We start from the raw sequence: 5,990 nt of genomic DNA, 5'->3' as shown, positions 1-5,990 counted from the left end.
ATTATTCACAGTTCACATCTGTAGATCTGTAGATACTGAGTTGCTGCTGAGCCTGGATAGTGACACCATGCTGAAAGCAGTGGTCCCTGTTGTGACAGGCCCCTTGAGTGTGTAAAAGGGCAGTTCTGGGGACCCATGCAAACCACCAACAGGTACTGACTCCTGGTCAGCACATCACAAGTCTTCCTAACCCAGAAAGAGAAGCCTGGTTTGTTTCCCCTTTGAAATATAAATTGTGGTTGATGTTGACAGGAGTTTATTCTTTTCTACAATGCTTTAATAAATGGGCTTGCTCAGATCAAAAGGAACTTTTGTTTCTCATGTGATCAAGATGATCCATGTAAACATCCTCAGCTTGGGGATGATTCCAAGTTTTATTTGAAAACTTTTTTTTTCTTCTTCCTGTTCTTGACTGAGGGATGCAGCATGCCAGTCCTTTGTGCATAGGTGCAGTGGCAATTCCTGGACAGAGTTGGCCTTTGGAGGGTCCCCATCAGAGTTCTGAGGTCATGCATTTCCCTCAGAGGTGGTGAACCATCTAAACCTTAGCACTTTTGAGGATGTGCACACATTTTCACAAACCAAAGCTTCTCAATAATTAGTCTTTTTGTAGAACTCCTTTCATTATTGAAAATTAATAGGAATTCTACAGCATTTATAAATGATAGGGGTTTGGAGAAGAAAATAAAAATATTTTTTTCCCTTAAAATGTAGGGAACACTTCTCAAATTTGTGTGTCCTCCTTGTGTAGGGGCCATGCTAATCTGTTCTGTGTCATTCCAGTCTTAGTACATGTACTGCTGAAGCTTGTATATAAAACTTAAAAGGGCCTCATGTACCCTCATCTGCTGACTCAGTGAGAAAGTTCATCCTACATTCAGCCCTGTGAGCTCTGGTTCAAGGAGGGATCAACTCCCTGAGCACTCATCAGGCTCCCTCTACATGTGTCCCCTCCCAGAGATCAGAAGGGTGGAAGGCTTGGTCCTTTGGCCTACAATGCTATTTCAGAATTTCTATACAAACACCCTTGTTTAAGAGCTCACTAGAATGATGAACAGAAATCAGGAACTTAAAATTCCACTGACTGCTTATGTCAGGAGCTATATTGAACATTGGAAGTGTGTGTATGCTTCTCCTCATTATGAAATGCTAAAAATTTTCTGCTTTTTATATGACATGAGCCTAGAAAAATCTCTCCCTGCTTCAGCATGTGTTGCTTAGATATTTTCTTTTCTTTCTCGGGCATATTTCAGACAATCATATCTTCTCAGCTTACTGTGATGCAAGGGAGAAGTTGTCCCTTGGAGGAACAAGGGAATGCTTCTCAATCTTGGTATGTAAATTAATTGCTAAATCACAATGCAATTTCCATGGAATTGCATTTGAATGAAATATTAATAATTAATGAATTCATGAAGATTAATTTTATTACAATGAACACCAGAGGATCTAATGATAATTGGCTGCATGTTCTGGATAGCTCCCTGAAAAATATTCACATTTTTGGTGAGTTCCTTGACTTCTATCATGCATTTGAGGACATATGTCCTAGATAGCTCTGCCAGTCACATGGGAGAATTTTCTGCAGAAACTTCTCATTTAGGAATTAATTTCCTTGCAAGGCTTTCCACCTTGGAGGGGGACCCCAGCTAATGAACTTTTGAGAAAATAAATGAATTTTATGTTTGGAAAATAACAGCTCAATGCAAGGAAGGGCTATTTCCAGGGATATTCCTGATTCAATTAGCTTGCATATTTAAGAAAATAAATTCAAAATGAAATGAGGTGACATTTTGGAAAATGGCAGGGCACTATTCCTTTTTGAGTTAATGAAGCTATGATTTGTTATACTTTAAATTCTTGTTTAAATTTAATACATTTATGTCTAAATACCAAGCAAATAAAAATATAAAAGAGGACTGTTCTAGAACCAAAGTTACACTTGTCTATATTTCTTGGGCTAAAAGGGAGAATGCTGATAAGTTTAAAATAGCACTGTGCTTGAGATAATTTGGGAGAGTAGTGGTAGTTTTTTTTTTTTTTTAACCAAGAACAACAATAATTTTCTGAAGAGACTACACCTGCCTATGACCCTTGCCCTGGCTGTCAGCTTTGTCTGGTGGTCCACACCACATATTTCCCATGGATACCTTGCTGAGGACTTCCTCCCTGTGACTGCTGACTTCCTGGGAAATGTATTCCATGTGGACTCTCAGGCCTCCTTACCCACCCTCATGCCATTTTGCATCCGCCTCTGCTTCCTTTTGTATCCTCCAGGGCCTGAGAAGCCTCAGAGTGGTGGAGATTGATGATTGGCAGAGGCCTGGCCCCTGCAGAGAACTGGCAGCAATGAAGCCCAGGGCCAGATTTAAGGAGTCAAGAATGGCCTGCAACACCACCCACTGTAGTGCTGGTTCTTATCTCAGCTGAGGTCATTGGTCAGAAGAATCTGTGTCTTAGACAACTTGACTTCTATAACTGTCAATCTTGTGTTCTGCTCGTGAGGTTTTCCCTTGCTGCTTGTGTTTTTGCACCTAAATTTTCACAGTAGTTTGCAATTTGATTTGTCTGTAAAATATTTACAAAATTTCATCCTCTGAATAATTCTTGATCTAGTTTTTTTAAACTACTGTTTATAAATCTTCCAAGCCCCTAGTGTACATTAGTCTATTGCTTGCAAAATAATCTTCATGTTTATTGACTGCCAAACATTTGGTTAGGCAAATCATATAATTTTTTTTTCTAATCTTCACAGAATGGCTGCTTTTCAATCCTGCTTTGATAGATGAACATACAAGAATAAAGAAATGCCTGGGACCTCACCCACAGGTATACCAATAGCCAGGATTCTCACCTGTTGGCCATTCACTTTGCACCTACCCTTCAAGGAGACTCACCAAGAAACAAACAAACAAACAAACAAACAAACATGCTTTTGCCTGAATTAATGTCAACTCTCCTGGCTGTAGTATTTAGAAACACAAAATTATTTCACTTCTCCAAATGATCTTATTCTTGAGGAGATTAAATAAAGTGTTAACAAACTAGTTCTAGAGTTTAATGCTTTCCTAATCAGCCAGGCTGCAGGTAGAAAGAAAATAAGAATTACTTGTTTTCTTTTCACATTTTGAGGCAAATTTTTGCAAATTTTACTTCCTGTTTACTTCTCTGTCAAGAAATAGTAATGTAATGTTCCTTCAAGGAGGATTTCTGAGTTTGTGCCTCTGTGTTTATAAAAGATATTCTCAAGCAAGTTCATTATAGAGAAAATGTGATGAAATTGTCCATTCCATAAAAGGAGAAAAGAGTAAGTTTGGGAGACTGGCCTCAGTGATGTCAGCAAGAGGACATAAGTAGATAGGCATGGGGTCAGATGCGTGCCCTCTCTTCCCCTATTGACGCTGATGGCTTGTTTAATTTTTAAGCAGATTATTCAATCATAAAGACCTACCTAGCTAACCCACAGGTGTTCTTTTCCCAATTACCCTCTCTTGCCCCCAAAGCTCTCACTTCCTGAAATTGAGAGCAATGTGTTCTGTGGCTCCAACTGCCCAGGTACCATCCTGTTATGGTGTTTCTGCTGGTAGCTAGTAATTCTCCTCCATGAGTTCTTTAGAACTGACATTAAAAGTGACTTAAATTATTATTAGAAACACTCTGAGAACCTGATGGGCCCCCCACTTTGTAGAATTCCTCCTCATCATTAAAATGATATTTAAAGCCAATTAATGGGTTATGTCACCCTCAGAAAACAACCTACTTTGAAACATTATTTATTATAATCAGAACGAAGCTTTCTATCAGTGTAAGGGGGGAGAAAAACACACACTCATCTCCCTGAGTCCTTTCTCCAGAGACAAGGCACCTGCAGCAGAATCCAAGTTAGACAAGATTCTCTCACTGTGGCCAGGAAGCACAGGCACACAAATATAGGTGTGATGACCCAGACCAGGACTCGAGCCCTGCTGTGCCCCTATCCCTCTCTGCTGGGACCAAACCCTGTTCTCAAGACACGGGAAATTGGAACATGTTCTGTTTCAGCACCAGTAGATAATGAAGTACTGCTGTCCCCAAGGAAGAAGAATGCTGGTGTGGAAACGTTCCAGAACTTGAGACATGCAGTGTGGCGGGTACCAGGAAACACCAGGAAGCTGGTTCCACACACTCTTTAGTCATTTTACAAGACAATTGTTTAATAAGCTTTGTCAACCTCAAGGTACTTTTGAAGATCAGTTAAGTACCTCATCATTTAGTGTCAGTGATACAATTTCTCTTCTGAAAAAACTACAATAAATATATCAAAGTATGTCCAAACATTCTAGAAACACAGGGAAATCATGTGCCTTTTCCAGATTTTAAAATAGTTCCATCATTTTTGACTTAGTTACTTGACTGGGAAGAAACCTCTAGAGGCCAGAGAAAAGCAGATTGAGGCAAAGATGGAAATGCCATTGACTTACTACTACTATCGAATGTCTCCCCTTGTAGATTTGTACCCCATGCAAAAGGCATTATATTCTGGCAATCACTACTTGGATGTGAAGGTATGACATAGATAATCATGTGCAACCCAAGGCTTACCTGTGTTCTTAACATACAAGAGACATTTGCAATCCATTAGCAATAATGCACCTTAGACACTGAAACACCACCAAGTGCCCTCCAGAATGGAGCCACAAGGTCAGGGCACCTGGTGCTGTGTCAGAAGGAGCATGCACAGGCTGAGCACTGGGCAGGGATGGATGCTCGGGGACCTTTTTGTTCCAAGCTTGGGCATTTGCACACTGACTCCCATGCTTTGCAGATGAGGAAGCAAAGCTCAGTTCAGAAAAGGAAGACAGCTGGCTGGCCTGATCCTGGATTCTGGACAAGTAAGTGCTGGAGCCCAATGACACAGGGGCCTGAGACCCTGCTGAATCAGCATCTGATTCCCAAAGAGCAAACCTTGAGGTCATAACTCTTGTATAGAGTTAAATAATTTGGATCACAAACCACAGTTAACAAAATGGACTCAAATTAGGTTCTTGGAAAGCCACCAAGTGTGTTAGCACCATCAGCTGCAGCCGTGTCATGGAGTCAGGAAATAGCTTCTCTACGTGAGAGCAGAGCAGTACCTTGCTGAGTCACATGTGAGAAAGTCACTGCTCCCAGCCTGCATTCCAGAAAACAAGAAAATCAAGATCCGGTTCATTAACCAGCATGGGCCACAGTCTCACATCTCAAATGGGCCAAGAATGCCCTAATCCACCTCACGTTATGAATGTAGATATCACGTCAGAGTCTGCAAAAGTCAGGCATTTTAGGCAGTATTTTAGCAAAATATCATTATTTTATGCAAATTGTTGAGAAAGAAATAAAACTACTTAGTCCTAAGACTGATTTTACCTCCCTCCCCTGGTCTGTGCTCTTTCTGTTGTTTTACGTGTTTATTTATAGATAACACCAGAACTACCAATAGGTGAAACAGACAGTACTCATGTTTCAAGCACATGTCAGAGCTGCACATCTAGTGTGCAGACACTTTTTGCAGACTGAGCACAGGTTCAAAGCAAAGAGACCCACGGGGTGGAGGTCCAATGCCCCAGCACCTCACCAGAGACAGGCTAGTGCTTATACTGTTGGTCCTATTATTTCAGGCAGTCACAACTATGGCTTATCACAAAGAATTCCTCAAAAGAATAAGACCTGGCCCCCAGAGAGGCCTGAAAAGTGTGCCCACATGACTCACTCTAGCCCAGTTCATTTCTGTTTATGTTGTATTGTGGCACAGAAAGGAGCAGCAGAAGCCTGAGAGGAAGCCAGCAGTGTGATATTGGGGCCTGTGGACACTAAAGACCACCTCTCCCTCTGCTGTTCCCCTAATCTCCAAAGAGCCCGAGCTTAGCTGCTGTGCTCCACTTGGTATCCAGTGGCTCAAGGTCAGCTGTGGAGTAATAGTGGGGCATGGGCCCACCTGCTCACTAGGCCTCACCTGAGAAGGATTGGGAATG

General features: G+C 41.4%; 1 pseudogene; it reads right to left on the bottom strand.

Moving 5' to 3' along the window:
* Window positions 1-706: 706 nt before the first annotated feature.
* On the bottom strand, window positions 707-820 carry LOC144256314 (U6 spliceosomal RNA; annotated as a pseudogene).
* Window positions 821-5,990: the final 5,170 nt, after the last annotated feature.

Source organism: Urocitellus parryii, chromosome 7, assembly GCF_045843805.1.
Source record: "Urocitellus parryii isolate mUroPar1 chromosome 7, mUroPar1.hap1, whole genome shotgun sequence".
In the NCBI taxonomy this organism is placed as follows: Eukaryota; Metazoa; Chordata; class Mammalia; order Rodentia; family Sciuridae; genus Urocitellus; species Urocitellus parryii.
Note: the sequence above shows the minus strand (reverse complement) of the source record. Positions and strands in the feature narration are given on the sequence as shown.